General features: G+C 42.3%; 1 protein-coding gene across 1 annotated transcript in view; it reads right to left on the reverse strand.

Moving 5' to 3' along the window:
• Nucleotides 1-24,284, reverse strand: part of ANO10 (anoctamin 10) — a 92,023-nt gene that overhangs the window by 38,695 nt on the left and 29,044 nt on the right. The gene's annotated exons all lie outside the window — the stretch shown is intronic.

Consider the following 24,284-nt stretch of genomic DNA (forward strand, 5'->3'; position numbering starts at 1 on the left):
AAAACTTCAGAGAAATGACAGTGCACTCAGGAAGCAAAGGGCAGAATACTATTTTTAAAGGGGGTGAGATCATTCAGAGAACAAAAAGCTCTTGGACATTAAACACAATGACAACAGAAATAAATTCAACAGAAGAATTAGAAAATACAGTTGGGGAAATCTCAAAACAGACTAAAACAATCAAAACAAACAAAAAAGGAGACAGAAAATTGTGGGGGTCGGGGGGAGAAATACACAACAAATGATAAATCCAGATAATGCAATGGAGGCCCAGGAATAGAGAAGATAAAAGATGGAGAAAGATAATTTTCAAAGAAATAATTCAAGAAATGTCACAGAACTGAAGAACAGGAGTTTGCATGTGTCAAGCTCAATTGATGGGAAAGAGAAAAGAAGCCCAACCCACCCAGACATATCACTATGAAATTTCAAAACAACGTGGATAAACCTGAAAGCATCTAAGAGAGACTGAGCAGATGGAGGTGGAAGACAGGGTTAGCCCAGCGTCAGCCTCCCAGCATCGCCGCAGGCAACAGAGCAGAGCCTTCCAAACCTGGAGGGAAGGTGGCCATGGGGAAGCTTTCAGACACTCAGGATCCTAAAATTTCTCTGCCCGGTACCAGCCAACACAGGAGGGATTAGGAACGGGTGTTGGAGCAACGCGAAGTCAATTCTCAGGAAGTTAGAAGTGAGGATAAGAGTCTCACAGCATATTTAGAGAGTGAGCTGCCACGGTCGGGACCGGACACCATGATGCCCGGAGTAACCTCTCCCAGGAAGACAACAGACAAGAACACAAATAAGTTACCGGATGTGTTTAAGCGCACCGAGTTTAGGAAAGAATCCATCATAGGCACATAGAAAACCAAGCAGATTAAATATAAGGCAATGATCACCTCAACGATGTTTAAGGAAATATAATCACGGCACGTTATATGCTCACCTGTAAGTAATAGTTACATAATAATGTAATCATTCAATATTAATTTAACCCAAAACTGTGACGTAAAGCTACATGGGGAGGATGGAGAAACAGAAGTATGTGGTAAGTGTGAGCACCTCACACTGCTCATATTATTTAGCAGGGGAGTCAGTAAAACTGAACATGTTTTTTAGAAATGTAGATGTAACTAGAAGGGCTAAAATATTGAGTCACTGACACTAAGAAACGAGAAGAAAGCAGTGACCTGTAATTTTGTTATTACTGTCCTCTTAAAGAAATATTTGACCTTTAGAATTATGAATATGTATTACTTTCATAAACCTAAATGTGATTGTCAGAGGAACCTCAATATGCTTGGTCAACTATAAGCAGAAAATTTTGTCAAATATGGTTTTTAAATTTGGCAAGGACTCAGACACACGTCATTTGTGCCTTGAGAGAACCATGGGATCTCAGGGTTGGAAGCACCTGAACAGTCATCTGGTTGATGCCACCTGCTCCCCAGTGCGCAACCAGCTACTTCACGGACCACTCTGCCCCAGGAACTGCTCCCAGGACAGCCAGGCCCTCATCGACAACGCAGGATGCCACACCAGATGAACGTGCTGACCCTCCACGGCCCCTGAGGCCTCTTTTCTGAGTTCCCATCTGTCTCCAGAGGGGCTCTCCTTGCTCCCCAGGCTGTGTGACCAAAGCAGACCCCAACAACAGCTCCCAAGTTCACAGCTCCCGGCTCCGAGAGCAGCCAGACCAGGACGAGCGGCCCCTGGTGGCAGCTCCAATCCCTCCAAGGAAGAGTGGCATGGTGGCGCGTAGGCTGGGTGCTCACTGCTCATCCTGGGGCAGGGGTGGGGCACACTGGCACCAGAAGCCACGGCTGTTTCCACCAGGAGCCACGGCTGCACCCACTGCAGTCAGGGACGGAGGCCAGTTTCCCGGAGAAATGGGTCATGGGCAGGCAATTCAATAAATAGGACACGGATGTTGGGGAAAGAGACTGCTATTGAATTTGTCTCTTCAGAGATTCAATTTTTGGTCATGGTTAAGAATTATTTAATTATATCTTCTCTTAGGAACAAATGATTTTATGCTGTAAGCTTTCTGTGGTCTGGGCACTGATAAGTGATCAGCACCAAATGCCACAAAGCAGAAATCCAACCAGGCCGTTCCTTCAAAAAAAAACCTTCAGCCTCTTCTCTCCAGCTGTGTGTTCATTTGTTGCGGAAAGAATGATCTCTGAAGTGACTCGGTCCCAGTGAAAAAGATCTGCCTCCAGGCCCTGGGCCCTTGTCCCAATGAGCTTAGCGGCCGGATATTTTTATAGTGTTGGGGATCTTGTGATATTTCCTTCAGATGCCCTGTTTCATGCTCTCATTTGCATCGCAAAATGGCATTGCATCAGAGGGGCCTCACTTCTGCCGCGAGATTCCCACAGAGTCATCCTGCTGCTGCACCCTGGGCAGCACTCAGCACCCGGCCTGGCTCCTAACCGGGCGACAGGAAGGAGTACATTCAGCCGCTCAGCACCTCACACTGCTCAGTGACTCCTGAGCCCACGTTACCCTTGATTGATTACGGAGGTGGAGGCTGTACTCTCCCCCAGTGGGCACGACCAGTCCACTAAGTATTTGGACTTCACCTGTCCGCAGCTGATCGCACAGCGGGTAGGGGCCTGGTGTGGACTAAAGGAACTGATTATACACCTTTCACTGCAGACGCGAGGGGCGAAAGAGGATGCGGCAAGTTCTCACCGTGACGCTGCGGAGATTATACACAGTTTGCCAGGATGGACTCTTTACTAACGTTCATTTCAGGTGCTTAACACGTGTTGTGATTCAATTAACTGGTGCTGTAAGCACACGCTGGAGAAAATGCTTCTTTTCTGTTTTTGTGCTAGAGGAGCATTTTGCTACAAAAAAAAAAGGGGGGGGGGTCCTCTATTTCCAGGTGACTAAATAAAGGACACGGGAAAAATCTCTCTCTCTCTATGAGGACAAGGAAAAAGACAGAAAGTGTAGTGCTGCCCACAAAACCAATGAGCTGGTGTTTTGTTCACTTTCTTAAGATTGCTAATGATCCCAGGATGCTAAAGTGTGACCTGGCCGGCTCATTGGGGTACAGTGTAATATCTTTAAACCTGAGATGACTTAACAAAATTTAAAACCTGTTCTAATTATCTCATGGTCATTACTGATCCTGACCAAAAAAAAGACTGTCTAATAATAAATCAACAACTACCCAAATAAACATCTGCAAATAAAAATCTCCTTTCATGAAAGACGTTTCCTATTATATGAATCATTTGATAAGAATAACCCTGTAAAGTAACCTTTGTATCAACACAGTGCTTTAAGGATTTAGACGCTTTTGATATTATTTCTTCTGATCCTCATAGTGGTTGTATTAGGCAGTTATCAACATGACACATGGATGAGGAAAAACGACTTAAAGCTCAGAGGTTTGCTTAATTAACGTCACCCAGCTTGCAGGGAGTTGGAGCTGGGGCCAGGCTTTCAACAACCAGCCCTGTCCTCCTTTTCCTGTTAAATGTAGGTTCCTTCCCTTCTCACATCTCCAACTATGCAACATCTAGTATGCTTGGACACTATATGTACAGCACCCTCCTCCATGGATTCCTTCCTGTTGCAAAAGCTTTCAGCTTATTACTAAAACTCTAAAACTTTTCATGGAAACACAAGCAAAAAAAAAACAAAAGAAAGAAAAAAAAAAAACAATAAAACAGCCCAAATCTTGGCAGTTTGAACGAGAGGGGAAAACAAGCATTTTAGAGACCTCCCTTCAAAGTTTAAAGCAATAAGATATTTTAAAATCACAATGGTAAAGGTTAAAAGCTTGGTAGTACCCAAAACTCTTATTAACATTGGACAGTAGACATCATCAGAGAACAGATACTGTGTACTCAAACTGGTCTAGGCCATAGAAAAGAATGGAAAGCTACCCCAATTAAATCTAAGAAGCTAGAATATACTTAACACTAAAACCTGATTAAAAAAAAAAAAAAGACCAATTTCACTATAAATATAGATGCAAAAATTCTAAATACAGTACTGGCACACAGAACCCAGTAGTGAATTAAAAGAATAATATTACATGACCAAGCATTGTTTATTTCAGGAATGCAGGGATTACTCACCATTAGGAAAGCTATCAACATATTTATTACATTTATTTTTTTTACAGTGAAAACATAAAAACAATATCAATAAAACATAGAGGCTAAAAAACATTTGGTATAATTCAATTGTCATTCCTAATTAAAACAAGAAAACAAACAAACAATTCCCTAAAATAGAAGTAGAAAAAGATACTTAAATCAGATCAAGGCCATTTACTAAAATCTTACAACAAACAACTTAGGTAATGGTGAAATACTGAGGCCATTACCATTCAAGACTAACATAGGGATGTTTACTATTCAACATGACCCTAACTAATGCAATAAGAAAAGATATAAAACAAATGTCATGAGCACTGGCAGAGCAAACATCTCTATTTGCAGCAGCAAGTGAGTGCTTAGTAGTTGTTGGATATAAATATATTTTAAAAACTTATCTGTATACTGGTAAGACATGGAAATTGATTAGAAAAATACTATTCATAAGAGCAATACAATTTACCAAAGGAAAATAAGAAAGGTACAGAGCTCATATGATGGAAAACAAAATTTTATTGAAGAACATAGAAAAAGGCACTGATACATGGAGATCCTGAATGCAGTGTTCTTAAACAAACTCATCACAAAGTATTAAAGCTTCCCCAGATTCACATAGAAATTTAATTCAATTGTAATCAGAAACCAACGGATTTTGTTGAAACGAAACTAAGTAATTTTAAAGTTCATCTGGAAAAATAAATATATAAAAATTAATAACAAATTTGTAGGGGGGAAGTAGGAGAAAAAAATTAGGGAAAAATGCCAAAACTTACTATAATAACTGCAATCAAAACAATATCAATTGGCTCAAAAAGAGACAAATAGATCAGTGAAATAGAACAGATTCTCAAAACATATGTGATAAAGGTAGTATTTAGGTTACCGAAAAAGATGGTTTATTTAAAAAGGAAATAAATATAAATGGCTATTCCTTTGGGATATACAAAGTTGGACTCCTACTTTAAAAACAAAAAAATAGTTTCCAGATGAATTAAATATCTAAATATAAATAGGACACCAGACGAACACAACAAAATTCCTTCCTGATGCTGTTTTCCTGACCACAGAAAACCCAGGCCCTTTAAAAGGAGGGGCCTCTCTTTCAGGCTGTGCCCCCTCAGCAGGAAAGACCCACCTCCCTGGGCTCCCTGTGAAGCGGTCCCCGCCTCCTCCCAGGTGCCCTCTGCTCTCCTGCAGACCCTTCATATGCCCGTTGTTGTTTATAGGGGAGAGGGCTGCTCCCTGCAGCGAGTTTATTGGTAGAACTGTAGAATTCGCCCCAGATATAATATTTTCGCATTGCTTGTTATGATATATTCAAAGAAAGAGAAAAAAAACAATACAAATTAAGCTAACATAAACATGAAATTAAAGAACCCAAAGTGAAAATCATGGTACAAGTTGATGCTTAATTTCTAATTTTGTTGCATCATCTCTGCACTTTGTATGTGGAATGACATATATCTTGTCCCTATCAGGATGAATTCTCAGCTGCGAATCAAGTCATTAACAATCTGGTAGTTACTTTCAAAGGATTGAAGTAGCATGGAATTCTCCGCCTGTGCATTTTTTAAAGCGAGGAGTACCGAGTGCTTGCTCTGCATCGTGAAGCGGCCTGGCAGCAGGATGAGGCCCTGAGCAGGGACCGGCCGCCGGCTGGCCGAGGGCAGGTGAAGCGGACCACAGTGGGAGCGGTTTTCCCCTCCCGCTTCCTGGGAAGCTATTGGGCATATCTACGTGTTCCTACATCATCAAACGGTTCTGGACTCGAGGATGTAGTCCTTGGGGTGTTTGAGTAAGTTCCCAGCCCTAACTGACTTCAGGTGGTGGTGAATACTGAGGAAAAAGCTAAAATCACACCACGGATGTAATCACCCTTCTCCCCCAGCGTTCTAGAGCTGGAGAGGGGGGGCAGCTAAAGGGTTTGCCCTGGTTTTTCTCATAAGATGTCTTCATGTTCCTGACAATGGTGCTGGCAACTTCTAGTAAAATTTAGAGCACAGCTAAAATCGGTAAGTATTTACCAAGGGAGTTCCTAAGCAATGCTAGGCCTTATGGGTAAAATCACTGGAACGCAGAAGACATAACCCTGTCACAAAGAGTTTACAATCTATTACAAGTGAGGAATCCAGGCATGAAGCACATACAAAACATTTCCATGGCAACGTATATTCAAGTGTGGTTCAAATGATATACCCCCACACAAGGACCTTGATTATAAAGAAATGTGTTTACCAGGGAAGGCGTGGCACAGGAAGTCGTTCTCCGATTGGGCCTCAGAGGAAGCCTAGGACTTCAGCAGGCAGACAGGGGCACTAAACAGAGGAAGGGGCAGCCCCAAGCCATGGAAGCAAGAACCAGCGGATTGGAAGCAAAAAGAAAGATTGTGGGAGAGGAAGAAAGATTCCTGTCCTGCCATGAGAGACAGTTGTATTAGGCACCTTCCAATTTGCCCAGAGCCCAGCATCATGTCGACACAAGACTGATGTTCTGCAGGATGGAACTCAATCTGCCCAGGGAATGGTGGGAGGAAGCGGGTGGGAGATGGCCATGAGTGTGACAGGCAAGGGGAGCAGGAGAGGCAGGGACCCTGGCGAGGTCCTGGCTCCAATGACTTCACTCACGTGGCCTTCTGTGACATGGAGTGGGAGACCACCAGTGTAGACTGGTGACCTCCCATTTTCACCTTAAAGCCAACTGAAGGCGAGCGTTACAATTATGCACGTGCACATCACTGTTTGGAGGTGCCCTCTTCTATGGCCACTAAAAGCGAGCTGTGAAACTTGATAGGATTCAGAAATCGGAACAATATGGGCTCCCTCTAGTGGTTTAAAACACCTTTCACCCTTAGATATTTAAAGGAAGTTTCTACTTTATTTTGATCATTTCTTTTTAGTTTTTGTATCACCTACTCCTTTTCCTCTTAGAAAATACCAGTCTCATAAAGAGCTCACTACAGTGTTCACCCCAGTAGTGAGGAGAGGGGAACAGGCCCAGAGACCCAAAGTCACAAAGCAACTTCATCTGCTTCCTTCCAAAACAATCAGAAGCTCAAGCAGCAAGAAGCGAAGAGAGACGAGAGACGAGAGACGGGGACAGACAGCGAACAGCGAAGCCACGTGATGCAGGGGGACTGGAATAGAGAATGGGATTCGGCAAAGGGGAGTGAGCTGTAACCACAACATAAAAAAAAAAAAAAAATTTAATGCTCTCAAAAGGCTCCAAAATCCTCTTGGAAGACATTTTAAAAGGATTAGTTTCTAACGGGCTTTATGCCAATCCTGGCCCAAGTCTGTAGGATGCTGTGGCTGCTGGGCCAGCTAAGATCTGCTTGAATTTTTCAAGGCTGCCATGTAGAGAAAGGTTGCATCACTGCACAGCCATGCATCCTATTAAAAACCTCACTCCAGTGAGGCAATGTTATGGCTGAGAGAGAAGGGTTTTTACAGAGCAGCAAACCTGGCCGTGGCTGCCGTCTGTGCTGAGGCTTGGGATCTTGTTATATAATGATGCAATAAAGTGTTGGCGATCTGCAGGTCCAAAAAATCAATACCAACAAAAAGCCAAGTGCAAAGGATCCAAAGAAAAAGCATGAAATACCTCCACTAAGAAATGTAAATAACAATTATGACAATTACAGCTGGGTAATGTAATTGGTACCTAATTATAGCTGTGGCTGGGACGGAATATATTTTCTGCTATTGCTAAGCGAGGCATTGCTTGTTGGTTTTTTCGAAAAATCAGATTAGTTCACCTCGTTTAGAGAAAAAAGTCCTTTTAGATAATTATTCCTTTTAAAAAATATATATTTTATTGATTTTTTACAGAGAGGAAGGGAGAGGGATAAAGAGTTAGAAACATCGATGAGAGAGAAACATCGATCAGCTGCCTCCTGCACAAACCCTACTGGGGATGTGCCCACAACCAAAGTACATGCCCTTGACCAGAATCGAACGTGGGACCCTTCAGTCTGCAGGCCAACGCTCTATCCACTGAGCCAAACTGGTTAGGGCTAGATAATTATTCTTGAATCAATTCTCAACAAACTACCAAACTGGTCCAAAGTCTCTTTCAAAGATAATGGTAAAAATCATTCTGAATGAACTTCTTCTGAACCCTCTCAATGTAATGACAGTTTCTCTGATTTGCTTTAGTAAAACTATTTAGTCTTATACTAAGTAGCAACCATTTACAGCTGAAAACAAATATAGTCAAATGCAACGTGTCTGGTAAATACTATACAATGGTGAACCTTGGATCCTTGGTCAGAATACAATTCTCTCTCACATCACTTTTTCTATGGGAAACTCAGCGGCAGATTGAAATTGCTTTAATCACCAGAGCACTTGTCCTGCTTAGGCTGGTCCCTTGACGTTATTTCACTAGTGAGTTGACTGAGGAGTAAGTTTATCATGAGATGTCATCATCTCCAGGGGTTTACTCAGGTCCCAGCGAGACCCCAAATTATACCACATGAAAGCCTCAACTGGTTTTCTTCCTCAGGAATGAGGTGTCACACTTTCCTCACGTGCCCTTTACAGCAAGTCCCCTCTCAGATCACAGAGCCAACACACTGTCGTTTTGTGACAGATGTTCAAGAGAAGGAGGTGACATACACAAACGTTAGCCAGCGGGGTTTGTTGCAATCTCCCTGACTCTGCAGTTTTCACACCCTTTACTTATGCTTAACAACAGAACACGGTCCCTCGGGCCAGCAGTTATACCTTCTTGTTCCCCCACAGGGCCCGGAGATTAGGAGTCTGCGTAAGAGGGGTGAAAGATACTTGCAGAACAAATCAATGTTATATTTCAAGTTGTAGCAGAGAGAGATGTACCTTGTTTCTCAGAAGAGCTAAAAAGGTAAAGAATCTAAGATGTCAATAATTAAAGAAATCAAAGAAAAACATCTCCCCTCGAATCTTTATGAAAAAAAAAATCTATTTATTCCTGCAAATGAACAATTTCAGATGAGCACGCCTTAATGCACTTTACTGTATGTTTTTAATCCTCAATGTGTATCAGAGCTGCCCTTGCGGTGTTATCTAGACCTTCTTGGCCCTACTCGTTTATACTGGTGTTCTCGTCTCAGGAAGGACAATTCCATTCTCTGGGGTGCTCAGGACACACCGGGGGTCTTCCGTGATGCCTGCTTTTGCTCCATCCCACCTGGAACCTCTAACCAGATCCTTCCGAATTTGCCTTGAACATATATCCGGAACCCAACCACTGCCGCTGCCTCCACGCTTACTACCCTGACCCAGGGCACCACCGTCTCTGTCCGGGATCATTGCCATGGCCTCCGAACTGGTCTCTCTGCCTTTGTCCTCATCCCTCACAGTCTCCTGTCACCACACCCACACATAACCCAACCATCTTCTGCGCAGAATCTCCAGCAGCTCCCATGTCACCTAGACATAAAGAACTTTTAAAACCCAACTACTTAAAAAAGAAATCCAGTTCGAAAATGGGCAAAAGACGTGGACAGACATTTCACGGAAGAGGACAGACAGATGGCAAATAAGCACATGAAAAGATAAGTCAATTCATTGGCCATCAGAAAAATGCAAGTTAAACCACAACCAGCTCTCGATGCAAACCTATCAGAATGGCTGGAATAAAAATTAGTGACTCCACCATTCTGGCAAGGACGTGGAGAAACCGGATCACTCGGCAAAACAGTTTGGCAGCTTCTTGTAAAACTAAACGTGCAGTTACCATACAGCCCAGCAATGTGACTCTCGGACATTTATCTGGAGAAATGAAAACCTATGTTCACCCAAAACCTGTATGAAATGGTCAGGGTAGCTTTATTTGTAGGAGCCCCTAAATCTGGGAAGAGCCAGAGTAGGTGGTTAGATACGCTGTGGTACACGCATACCATGGAACAATACCCGACAAGGAAAAGGAACAAGCTATTGATACACATACTAACTTGGAGGAATCTCCAGGGAACCGTGCTGAGTGAAAAAAAAGCCCATATATACTCAAAAGGGTATATACCGACCAACTGGGAAATGGAGAACAGGTCGGTGGCTGCCAGGGTAAGAGATGGAGAAGGAGGGGTGGAGGGGTGAGAGGTGGGTGTGGTTATGAAAGGATGAGAGGGAGCCTTGTGCTGACGGAACTGCTCTGTATCTATCTGTGACGGTGAACATGCAAACTACACATGTGATAAAATTGTGTAGAACTAAATCCACACAAACTGGGAAAATCTAAACAAGATCGGCAGATTGTATCGATGTCAACATCCTGATCTGCAACATGGCTCTAGAGTTCTACAAAATGTTAGCCCTGGAAGAGACTGGGGGAGGGTGCAGGGATCTCTATGTATTACTTCTTACAAATACATGTGAACCTACAATTATCTTAATAACTAGAGGCCCAGTGCATGATTGAATCATGCACGTGTAGGGTCCCCTACATGCTTTCGCTTTCGATCACAGGGGAGCTGGGTGCCTGTCCGCTGGTGCACCAGGCCTTTCAGAAGCCTCCAGCGCGGCGGAGGCTTCTGAAAGGCCTGGTGCCTGAGTGGACAGGCACCCAGCTCCCCCGCTTTTGATGGTCCGCGGTGGGACGTGAGCTCGCTGCCCCAGAGGCCCCTTCTGTGCCGCAGCACAGCCATGGCGCAGACGCTGAGCTCGAGCCGCCGCTGGCTACGCGAGCTCAGCATCCTGCTGGCCCAATCGGCCACCCCAGCCACCCCGAGTCCTGCCCCCCCCGCGCCTCCTGGCCAATCGCGGGCATAGCGAAGGTATGGTCAATTTGCATATTTGTCTATTATTAGGTAGGATTATTAGGTAGGATGATTTCAATGGAAAAAAAAATCATGAGGTCATTACCTTGCTGTCATCTGATGGCACCTTCTTCTAGTCCCTGGGACCTAACTAAGTATGTCACTGTGTGCAAGGGAGAGAGCTTGTAGAGTTGGAAAATGTGATACACCCAATGGTTAATTAAACCGACCAGATTTACATAAAAACTCCCCAACTGTCCCACTAAGTCGGCCAGCATTTACATTCTGCACACTATGCTTATCTCCAGCTAGAATGGAAAAAAAAGATTATCTTTTTAAATAGTAGGACACAATCATATTTAGTTTCAGTATAAGCATACTGTCCTCAAGGTGACAAAAATTAACCACCTAATGCTATCCCCCTTTGTAATAAGCAAGAACAGTAGAGTCTAATTCATGTGACCAATTAGTGAATTTTTACAAGCAACATTCAAAATTTCATTATCACTTTAATGATTTCATTTTCAGACTATGGCTTTAAGTGAAACAGATATGATTAATGCAAAAAGAGCCAATGGCAATAAAATAATGGAGTGTAACATGCACAAAATAAAAAATGAGCATTATTACATTGCCAACATAATTTATTTATGCATTATGGTTGTTTAGCTGTGTTACTGCTGCTCTAGTAACACAAATTAGATTTTTTTTAAAAAAAATTCACAAAATACAGTCCATATATCAATTTATGTACTGACTTGACAGTATCTGCAAAATCTCAGAAAAATGTTTTAACATGGCCCTAGCTCAGGCTGCCATCTCCAATTCTATTAGCCTGAGAGTGGAGCCTCCATAAACTCTTCCATATTAAGTTAATGTCCGTCTACCATCCAACCCGTACCTCAGCCTGAAAACAATCTTTTATCCAATAACCTTACGCATCCTTCTTCACATGTAAATCACGACTGCGGACACTCGGAGCCAGGCAGAGGACACTCGCTCGGTTTTGGCTTATGTCTGTTGGTGACATCACCCTTAATTTCTGGGCTGCCACCTCGGCACCCCACTTTTAGTTTTGGAATGTGCAGCCTGAACTGGCCTCCACACCTGAGCGGGTCAGAGCGGTTCCTGTCTGTAGTGGGGCAAGAACGTGACCGCGGGCTTCTCTGGAGGGAGACACTGCCCTCTGGAACGCAGAAACCCCTCACAAGCTGTGGGGCTCTCCCCTGGATCCTCAGGGCCCCAGGGCCCTCGACGTGAGGTCCACAGTACAGGGCTAAACTGCAAAGCCCAGTCCTGTCTGATAAACTCAGGGGGTGGCGAGCTCTGACTGTGCCTTCCTTACAGGACGTCCCCGCTGTGAGCTGAGGGTGGAGTGGGATGCAGGTGGCTCCTGAATGAAGGACCCCTGCCTCCCCTTGTCCCCCCCCCGCCCCCCGCCCCCTGCTACCACATTAACCGGGATTAGCCGCAGGGCTGCAGCCCACGGTCTCCCACTTAGGTAGGTGGGTGATGCCACCAGAGTCACTCCTGCTTCCTGCATCAAGGCTGTCACCCCACTAACTGGCCAGGGTCTCCTGGGAAGGGGCCCACCCTCAGTATCTTCCTGCACTGACCTCAGCTCCAGGCAGAGGGAAAGCAGGGGTGAGATGGAAGATCGACATCTCAGGAGCCAGGCAGACACAAGAGAACCCCATATCGGCCCCCTTTCATTTAAATAATGCCCCTATAATGCTTAATATATGCCAGGCACAAAGCACTTTAAAAACAACAATTTCCCCCCTCCTAACAACGTTACAAGGGTGGGCACTACTATCATCATTTTACAGATTGGAGGTTTGTGCTAAGTCACACTGCGTGACTGGACCACAATGCTAGCGGTGGAGGTGGAGAGAAGCAGTCAGATTTTTATCCTTCTTACCCATTGAGCTTTGTTAAAAATATGACATTTTTACTCAGTAAAAAATCCTGATGGGCAACTTCCACCAGGATGGATTAACCCTCCCACCCAAAACAACATCCAAAATTTCACAAAACAACAGTTTTCAGGGCCCTGGGTGTCAGGCAGTCAAGGGCCAGGATCCCCAAGCGGCAGGAGTCAAGGTGGCAGGTCATCCCGCTCACTCCCGGAGGAGGTGTCTGGGCTGCGGCACTGGGCGAGGAGGAGACCGGGCTGAGCCAAGTGACTCCCAAGTGGCAGTGGGAACGTGGCGCCACCTGTTTGCAGGACAGAGTACCGAAGGAGAGAGCTGCACAGGACAGACACCCTGGGGCATCTGCGGACGGCGCCCTCAGGTGCTGACCGCACACACATGTGAGGTCCGGGGAAGCTACATGTGAATGGACTACAGGGACCAGCACTTGGGGCGCACACAGGACTGAGAATGGTGTATGTTCCCACCAGCCAGACTGGAAACCCTAACTCACAGGTACTCAGAGCAAGTCCTTAGAGGGTCTAGACTCAATCCTGGGAAAAAATCAGGAAGCATATTATTGTTTAGTTCTTACACTGTACACGAAGTGGTATAATGCCTCTTGGGGGTAGACTACAATAAAATAAAAACGTATTCTATAAACCTTAAAGTAACCAGTGAGATAACAAGATAAAGAGTTACAGTTAATAATTCTAACAAAGGAGAAAAAAAAATATGGAAACACACACCCAGACACGCACCCATGCCGCTATGAACTCAAAGGCAGAAACGAGAACAAATAGCAAATGGGGCAAATGGTAAATACAGAGCAAGGTGGTAGAATAAAATCTAAGTATATCAATAACCAGATTAAATATAAATGCTAGAACACCCCAGTTAAAACTCAGATTTGATCAGATTTGTATTTAAAAAGACCTAATCGTAACACACTTGACATATACAGACACATATAGATTAAAAGTAAAATGTTTTTTAAAAGGTTGTACTGACAGAACCACGCTTTACAAATATGAGACTGCAGAGGAAGAACCCGAGGCCCGGAGAGCGTTTGGATGCTCACGGAAATGCCCCACCCGACAAGGCACCACCACAGTAGCCTGGTGCCGGGCAGCCGCTTGGGAAGGAGTGGATGGGTGGAGGAGGCATCCAGAGGCAGAGTCAGCAGGTGGGAGACAAAAGAAATCTCCAAAGGAAACGAGGGAAACCAAAAATGTTCCACGGTTTCAAAATGAGTCACCTTGAAGCTCACAATCCTATTTGTGAAGCTATAAACTACAGAGAAAGAAGGAAGCACAAGAGTGGGTCCCAGGGAGGAGGCCGTCCTCCCTCTGAGAGGCTGAGAGGGTGATTTCTGAGGATGGCCTCGGGGAGATGTCCTCAGGCAGCTGGAGGCCAGAGCCGGCAGCCGCAGGCACTGATTCACAAGCTGGCTGCACAGACAGGAAGCTACGCTGCAAGAGCAGCCACGACGCTGCAATGACGTTAAGCTTAAAGCCAGGCCTCGGCGGGAATGAACTATCCAATACCTCTTTTCTGGTTTTTCATCTAATCTCTTCACAGAGTCAACATTTCACACAAAACAACTTTATTGAACGTGAAGATACATCAATTTCATAAATATTTAAACATTTTAACCTAATCCTAAGGTTTCCTGCTTCTATATCAGTGATGGCGAACCTATGACACGCTTGTCAGCACTGACAAGCGTAGCCATTTCTGATGACACGCGAGGCGGCCGCATGCCGAGGATGAAACATTTGCTGCTCCTGAGGATGAAACATTTGCGAAATAATGTTTTTTCCTCAAAGTGACACACTACCCCAGTTATGCTCAGTTTTTTGGCAAAGTTTGACACACCAAGCTCAAAAGGTTGCCCATCACTGTTCTATATAGTAATATTTACTTGTGATTACATTAATGGGCTCCACTTATGTCAATGGCAGAGCTTCTCAAACTATCTGTGGTGAAGGACCAACCTTGTCAATCCCCAGTCCTTATGGACTTACATGTGGTCCTACAGTGCTTGGACTGAATTGTGTCCCACCCAAATTCGTATGTTGAAGCCCTCACTGCCCCTCCCCCCATGGGACTCTGGAGATAGGGCTTACAAGGAGGTAATTAGGGTTAAAAGAGGTCATAAGAATGGGGCCCTGATAGAATAGGACTACTGTCTTCATAAGAAAAGACACCAAGGAGCTCTCTCTCTCTCTCCCTTTCTTTCTCTCTCTCTCTTTCTCCACATGCACACAAAGAAGAGGCCATATGAGCACACAGCAAGATGGTGGCTACCTGCAAGCAGGGAAGATACCTCAGAATGAAATCCACCCTGCTGACACCTTAAGCATGGACATCCAGCCTCCAGAATCGTCAGAAATAAACTTCTGTGAATGAAGCCACCTAGTTGATGGTATTTTGTTATGCAGCCAGAGCAGACTAATACTTACTGCATGTAACCACATGCAGCTCACCATGCAAAGTGAACACTACTCTAATTGGTCTATACTTGTTCAACAAGATAAGCCCACTGATCACATGCTTAAATGTCAAACTGTCTTAGAAGTTTCCAAATGCTTACCCTCCATTTCTGTGCTTATCTCACTGTAGACCTATAACAAACACTCTGAACTAATAGCAGTCTGCAGACCATGTTTCAACCAGAATTGGTTTATAGTCTTTCTGTGATTTAAAAGAGAAAAGCAATATTTAGCTAAAACATAAAACTTAAAAGGGCATGAATTTTAAACACATTAGAAACCAGATGTATGCTGTGGGGTGAGAGAAATTAGAGAGAAGCCCAGGATTCTACCATATCATATATCATATCATATCATATCATATCATATCATATCATACCATATCATAAATCATATCATACCTAGGCAGGATCCCCCCAAGACATTGCAGAATGCATGTTCTTAAAAATGAACACCACTGTGCCCTGTTTATAATGACCCTTGAATTCTGTTTCTCTTTAGAACTTCCATCAATCTCTGTAATCATATCCACAGAGCACATTACAATTAGATTACAAACTCACAGACAGAGTATTACTTCTTCTTCAATTGGTGATATATACACCAAACTCACAAAACAGATGTTCTCAAGGGACTGACCCAGATGGATGAGCAAATTAACTCCTGTGATCCTGCCACTGAGGGAGGACCCAGTACAGAGATGTCCAACTGTCCAGTGGCCATCATAGGGGGTCTTTGATGGATTCTAATCCATATATTTGGTCATCACTCTAAGCCACGGATGGCCAATGTCTGATGATTGGCAGCCTATTAGTCCAGGAGAGCCTCAGATGAGACAGCTACTCTCTGCTCCATATGACCTTCCATGGCGGCCAGTCCAGGGTTCCAAAGAGTAGCAAGCCCCCAGCACATGTTTGCTAATGTCTAATTGGCCAAACAAATTACATGGCCAAGCCTAGATAAAAGACTGGGGGAAATAGAGTTCACTTCCTGATGCGGGGGGGAGACAAAGTCATAGTGCAAAGGGCAGGCTGTAGAGAGAGGAAGAATTTGTGGCCATTTCTATAATCAGAAATGGAAAATTTGTATTACTGGCATAAATAGAAGGTAAATACTAAAAATAAATTGAAAACAACTCCATCCTGAATATAAACGGATCTCTTTTGGAGGTGTGAGACTTGACTTTGCTAAATGTTCTAGGCCTGTGGTCGGCAAACTGTGGCTCGCGAGCCACATGAGGCTCTTTGGCCCCTTGAGTGTGGCTCTTCCACAAAATACCACGGCCTGGGCGAGTCTATTTTGAAGAAGTGGCATTAGAAGAAGTTTAAGTTTAAAAATTTGGCTCTCAAAAGAAATTTCAATCGTTGTACTGTTGATATTTGGCTCTGTTGACTAATGAGTTTGCCGACCACTGTTCTAGGCCAAGAAACAGGGTTAGGTTAACCAATGTTAATACCTTAAAAGAATGCAACCTAAGCTAATTTACAAAAACTGGATATCAACAGTCATATTTAAACATATTATGTACTAACCATCGATTTGGAGGGCACTGGGCTCTTTAACAACACCAATATTTCACATTTTTGACAAATGCAAAAGCTAGGCCCCTGATTCCACACTCCCCACAGACAGAAGAAGCTCATTTAGGTGGCACACCTGGGATCGGTAATTCCTCAGTTAATCAAAAAAAAGTTAGCTAAAATGAGGAATCATTTAAAAAATGCATATCTTTTAAGATTTTAATTTAGCAAACATTGAAAGTACATTTATTTGCAAGTCTTATAACATAGGGCCACGGCCTCTCCTTTGAGCAAATCCAGTGACACTTTCTCACTGTCTTCATTCACAAATAACACCCACAATTCAAGGTCAAAGATTCCCAAGTTCGCTTTCTTTGAAAAAGAGTGAAAACAAAGATACGTGTGAAGCCATGTGAAAACAGAATCTGGAAGCTGTCCATATTTTATGATTTTTCCCTAATCTTTTATAATTGCCTCATCTTTACCCAATCGGATAGTAATATGTCTTTATGGAGTCTTTCCAAAGGTTTTCACAGAAAGGACGGCTCTTTCTGTTTTAGCACACACATTTCATCAACTTCCATTCCATTTAATTAAATTATGCCAATTACAGTAACAAGAATACCACACGGAAACAGATTTGGGGACAAAATGCCTTTTGGTGAGCACTCAACTTGGTGCGTGAACATAGTCCCCGGGCCCCCACCGCTGGGTGGGCCGCGGAGCCTCGGCCAGTCTGGACTCTGCCCGGGGAGGATGGAGAGAGCTGGTCTTCGGGAGCCCTCCCCTGCACTGTGGTTCGCCTCTTGGGGGACCCAGTCGGTGAGCACTTCTAAAGCCAGGGCTATAGTTAGTAATGACTGTCTTTAATCCTTCCCACACAATCAACACAACACAGAGCAGTGTTTCATTTGGATAAAACTCAAGAGGGCGACAGCCCATAGACAAACCAGAAAATTACCAAGATTATCACAGGAATAGAGGAAACCAAAGAAGGAAGAAAAAAACCCTGTTCAATAATTCTATTCAAAAGTATCCTACTCCACAAGTTAAACCCTTATTTACCTTCCCAGGAACCCAGCACCTGCTCCAACGCCGGGAAGCAGTGCCCTGATGAATATAGTTGATAGTGACCAGATGAATATATATAAGTATAATTCAATTTAAAAACTTCCCAGGCAATTTTTTAAATTGAATTCCGAGTTTAATCAGACCTTTCAATTAGGTAGAGACTTCTAGAAGATAGATTTTTTTCTGAAACAACAATAACAATGACTAACATACTCAATACTTAATCCTGCCAAGCAATGCAGTAAGCATACCACATGCATTCATTCACTTATCCCTGTGACAACTCTAGGTACTAAACTCATTTAAGGACACACAGCCTGCCAAGGGTGGAGTCAGGATTTGAACCCAGAGCCCACATTCTCAACCACTGTATCATACTGCCTAATTCGGTTCACCATTTCTTATAAATACTATAATCCCATGTTCTGCCTGAGAGTTTTGTTATACTTCCAAAGGCACATCAAAGTCTTCAATTATAAAGTTGAAGTCAATTCTTAACCACCACTAACTATATGTTCACTGAAAAACACCTATATGTGCCTGACTCATTCATTCATTAATGAAGATTTAACAAACAATGGCTTAATCACTTGAAAAGTAAGTTAACGTAATTTAATGGACATTTCTCAATTACTGAATGCTACTGCATGCTGCCTTTACCCAGGCTCTCAGGAAGCTGAGCCTGGTGGAAGGAACACACGTGGTCCTACAGCTTCAGTAAATGCTAGCAGCTACCTGTGGGAAGGGCTGTGGGATGTCCAAGGGTGGAATGGGTAGCAGGGAGAGAGGGCTGTATAGAATTGATCTCCGACTGAGGCATTTTTTTCTAAGTCATGGAGATTCCTATGAGGCCTGTAGCAGCGGAGAAATAGGACCAGGATTTTGTTTTGGAATGACCCCTCCAGCAGCAGAGAGCGTGGGGGCAGAGGAGAGAGCATGAAGACTGGAAGGCTAGTGAAGATCTGCTGTAAAAGTCTAGGTAAGAACCGTGGAATGTGCACTTGAACTGAGTAAACTATGTGGTATGTGAATAAACCTCAATAAAGCTATTTAAAAAGCTAAGTCTAGATGAGAAATGGTGAGCGCCTGAACTCAATCCATGCCTACAGTAACAGGGAAGAGAGAGTAAAGAGAGATCCAGAAGTCAGAATCAGTAGGACTGGATGAGTGAAGGGTAGGTGGGAGGGAGGGCTGGACTCAGCTGTAGAAACAAGATCAAGAAGAGGAGAAAAATGGAGTCATGACATGGGATGCAAACAAGATCACAGGGGAGGTGGTTAACATATAAACAAGGAACCGTAACACAAACCAAACCAATTCAGTATTATGGAGAACCAAGCCTATGGAAATGAATCATTGAGCTGATGGAGACATAGGAGCTAACTGCTAAAGGGCTAACTCATTAACAACGGTGGTACCGTTAAGTGATCACCTTTTCACTTCCTCCTCTGTATCAGACCTGGTGCCCATCACTTATGTGCACATTGCCAATGTCTTCATTCTGCCTCGGAGGAAACCAGGACACTGCAGAGTTCAGAGGAAGAGCTGAGATTCTAGTCCAGCTACCTCCCGACTCTGACACCCCAAGCTATTTCCATGCTATCATGCCCGCTTAACAAATAATGATGGCGATGATAACAAAGACAATACAAGTTCATTCTGCCATTGCTGAGCCTGTTAGAACTGCAGCTCACATCCCTGTGCCTCGGCCGAGTGCCCGGGTCTGTGTTTGGCATTTCACAAATATAATAGTGTCTATATCCTGCCTTGTAAGAGTGGTAGCAAGACCTGCAATTGATTGCACATGTGCTCAATGCCAGACCCTTGTGATGAGGGTTATACATGTGCCCTTTCTACTCCTCAGAGCATCCCTGCAGTGGAAGCTGGACTGGCCTCGATTCTGCAGTCAAGCAAATAGGCTTACAGGTCAAGGTAACTGGCCCAGGGCCGTGATGCACTAAGAGGCAGTGCAGGGACAGAATCTCCCTAGTTTGGAATATCCATGTGTAGATATAAACACAGGAGTAAATATAAATCAAATGAGAGACAGAGAGAAAGAAAGGTGCATATGTGGCAAAATGCTCAAAATAGTAGTTACTCCTAATGAAGGGTATGTAGGAATTATCTGTATTGTGCTTGCATCTGTATTACACTTTTCTTTAAATCTGAAACTATTGTTTAAAAATAGGAAAATAAACCCTGTGAGTCAAGGCATAAAAGAGCAGAGGGCTCAGTCCACTCTCAGAAGACACTTTCAGTCGTTACAAACAACTGAGAACCAATTCCGTTTCTATGCAGCTGTAGAAAAATAAAATTACCTAACTTCTATTTAAAAAAAAACAACAACAACACTGCAATTAAGCAATGTTTTTAAAACTATCAATGAAACATGCATGGTGCAGACTGCCTTGCTGCTCACCACGACCTAATGATTAGAAGTGCATTGTAACTTCTGGGGTGAGTAGTTCATTCATTTGCATCTTAGAAAAGGAACGGCTCTTAGCAGGTGAACTGTTAGTCTTCAATATGTTTAACTGGCACATCTTGCCAAGTTCAGAATTAAAAGAAAACCATGAATGCATTTAATACTAAAATAAGGTATTACTGAGCATTTGATACTTACAAGATTGTAGGGTTTTTCTATTTTGTAGGAATTGGAGATCACTGTGTAATTCTGCATTTAAAGGAGTGACCCTTTGCTTGAAATTACATCAAAGAAGTAAACTAAATTTGCCTCAAGAGTGAGGACCATGATGATTATTTAAAAGAAATTATTTGAATATTGATTTGATCCTGTGGGCTGGACTTTATGACATTGCCAGTATTTGACTATTTTTAACCTAGAAAACGGCATTTTCATGTGGTTCCAGCAGTGTTTTATATTGGTATGCTATTCTCTTAGTATATAGGTGGACATACATTAGCACACACAGATGTTATATGATAAAGGTGTATACCTGAAATGTATATGTTATTAACCAATGTTATCCCAATAAATTTCCTTTTTTTAAAAAGTGAAATTTCAGTCATTTTTGAAGGCAACACTAGATGGCAGTAAATACACAAAAGTTGTAATATGACATTCAGTTACTAGCATACAGTAATGATCATTTTTGCCTTTTACTCAACTATATGCTGCATTAAATCAAGTTTTACCAAATAAAAACCCTAACAAATAAAATAAATAAATAAAAATTAAAGTTTTCTGGCTTCAGAAATGTGAACCAGAAAAACTATTGAACTAAGCAGTCATCCACAATTTGAATATGAGAACACTAGCTCTCAATCAACATCAACATCATAGTTATATTTTGTCTTCTTAGTTTAAAAAATTCTGATAACATGAATTTATTTTAAATTTTACCTAATTTGGAGGAAAAATCTTTTAAAATAAAATATCTTAAGTTACTTTTTACATCAAGATGTTAACGATTTTATTTATTTGTTTGTTTCTATTTATTTGTGACTTATTATGGCTTTTTTGAATTAGTAACTTTTCTACTCTTTCAGGAGCCATGAATGAATATAGGGAAGTACAGCATGCTATTTATTTAATATGCTACTAGCAAAACATTTTAACTCGATAAACTAACAATTTATCTAGAATGAAGGAAAAAATAGGGAATAAATTATAATTTTAAGATTTTACTCCCCAATTTGATGACACTGCAGATCAAAGAGAAAACCTTATATACAGAAACATGTTAATTTGATCCATTGATGATTCTCATGACTTTTCTATAACATACTAAATTAGAATTTCAGTATGATTTTACAAACATGTAGTAATAAACAACAAAACTTATATTTTCAAAGTTATTTGTAAACTTTCTACTTTTTGGATTCATTACAAGACCAGATGGCATTCAGCACAGGTCTCAGCAACACTAGAATAAAATTAGCTAACTTACTAATTTTTTGGTTACTTCTAACACTTTCTCTGAGCTTGATTTTGTTCTGACACAGAAAATCCTCAATTTAGAAAACAAAGCAAGGGTTCTCTCAAATGTCAATAAAGTAAAAATAAATAAATCTTTAAATACATTAATGTGGTAGAAGTGGAGGACTTAGTTTAATACCAATCTGTGCCTATATAATTCAACTTTTGATCAATAGTTTTTCAAAAGTCAGAAAATAAGTAGCTATAGTTACTACAAACATACAACCAAATAGCCAAAACAATCTTGAAAAAGAATAACAAAGTTGGGGGGGTCTCACACTTTCTGATTTAAAAACTTACTACAAAGCTACGGTAATCAAAGCAGTGTAATACTGGCAAAAAGATAGATATTACTTATTTTGTCAACTTATATACATTAAATATGTACAGCTTTATGTATGTCAATCATACCCCCAATAAAATGCATGAAAAGACAATATAGACATACAGACCAATGGAATAAAATAAAGAGCCCAGAAACAAACCCTCACATATATGGGTTTTGACTGGGTGCCAAGACCATTTACTGGGGAAAGGCCTGTCTTTTCAACAAATGATGCTGGAAAATTAGATAGCCACATGCAAAAGAATGATTTACCTTATATCATATATAAAAATTAACTCAAAATAAATCAAAGATCTAGACTTAAGACCTAAAACTATAAATCTAGAAGAAAACATAGGACAAAATCTGCATGACATTAGATTTGTCAATGATTTCCTAGATATAACACTAAAAACAAAGACAAAAAAGAGAGAGAGAGAGAAAATAGAGAAGTTGGGCTTTTGTGCATCAAAGGATAGTATCAACAGAGTGAAAACGCAACCTGCAGAATAGAAGCAAATATTGTGAATCATATATCTGATAAGGGGTTAATGTTTATAATATATAAAGAACTCTACAATTCAACAACTAAAAAACAAACAACACAATTTAAAAATGGACAAGGATTTGAATAGACATTTCTCCAAAGAAGATTTACAAATGAAAACATTTACAATCCATGAAAAGATGCTCAACGGGTATCTTCTGTAAATGAACTACTTGGCATTCTCATCAATCCCTTGTGAGTCTCATTAGTTTAAGCATAAGTCAGTCCCAAAAGTCTAGTTAGCCCTGGATGTACTACAGGCAAAGACAAATTGCTAGATCTGCAAAGTTAAGGGCCATATCCTAAATCAAGAAGCTACATTATGAGCCTGGCCAGCCGGCCATCCCCTGGCTAAGGGCCCTCTCTGTTTTGATCTCTCACTTCCACAGGTAATAAATCAGCCTTGCAAATAGCTCTCCAAAATCCTATTCAACTCACAAGTCCAAAACAGACCTACTTTTATCTGCCAGAGCCATTCTCTTTCCCCTCCTACACACTGCCATCTAAAATCATTCTCCAACACGAATATTCTACATATAGCATCTATCACAAGCACAGATTCCTATCAAATATGCTAAAAGAGCAAAATAGAGCAAAGCAGACTGTATTTCTTCAGCCACTACTGGAAATGTACAAATGTACATTTGAATGCACAAATGAATTCCAGGATTTCATTTTTTTTTTTTTCTGGTCAGCTCTAAGTCCTGAGACCTTAGGTATATGAATCACTACTTTATGTTCCTGCCAAAGTTTGCTTTAACAAATTTTCATCACTCTCCTATGTTTTAAATATCTAAAACTAGAAGATCACAATATTCCTGACAACTAAAATCACTAGCAACAAAAAATTGCCTGCAAATTCTTGTTTGTGATTGGTAAGTGCTTGATTTTTAAGATGGTACAGCAATCCATAGTCAGAAACATAATTAAATGGTTTCTAAGCAGTACAGAGACAGCCAGCTTGTGCTTTGTATGTGAAACTAAGAGTCCTCCTACACATGATAGCACGCTTTGGAGTTTTAGAATGTTTCACAATGGGCTCCATACCTGTTGGAAATGAGACTTAAACATGAATTTTTCTCAAAAAAATATTTTCTTAGGGTTTGTTTAAGAAAGTAAAAGTGACAAATCCCTAGATTAGACTAAAAAACCCCACCATATTAAACCTACAGAATTCTATCTATATATATAAAACCCTAATATGCAAATAGATTGAATGGCAGAACAACCGAACAACTGGTCGCTATGATGTGCGCTGACACCAGGGGCGCGCGCGCAGAACATGGCGGGCATTGGCCGCGGCGGGATGGTGAAGCAGGTGAGCGGGGGCGCCAGACCCAGGTGGGGCACCGGTTGCTGTCATCGGGGCGAGTCTCTGGTGGTTACTGAAAATTCTTTGCTCCCGTGCACCGCGGTCCCGCCCGGTGCTGGCACCTGCTGCTGGCATCAGCCCTGCTCGCACCCGCTGCCAGCCCTGATCGCCCCTGAGGGCTTCTCCACCCCTCCCACCCCCGCTCCTGAGGGGCAGTCGGGCAGCAGCCGCTGCTCACACCCGCTGACGGCACTGGCCCCGCTCACACTGCTGGCACCAGCCCCAGTCACTCCATGCTGTCAGAGGGTAT

The sequence above is a fragment of the Eptesicus fuscus genome, chromosome 18 (genome assembly GCF_027574615.1).
Source record: "Eptesicus fuscus isolate TK198812 chromosome 18, DD_ASM_mEF_20220401, whole genome shotgun sequence".
Classification (NCBI taxonomy): Eukaryota; Metazoa; Chordata; class Mammalia; order Chiroptera; family Vespertilionidae; genus Eptesicus; species Eptesicus fuscus.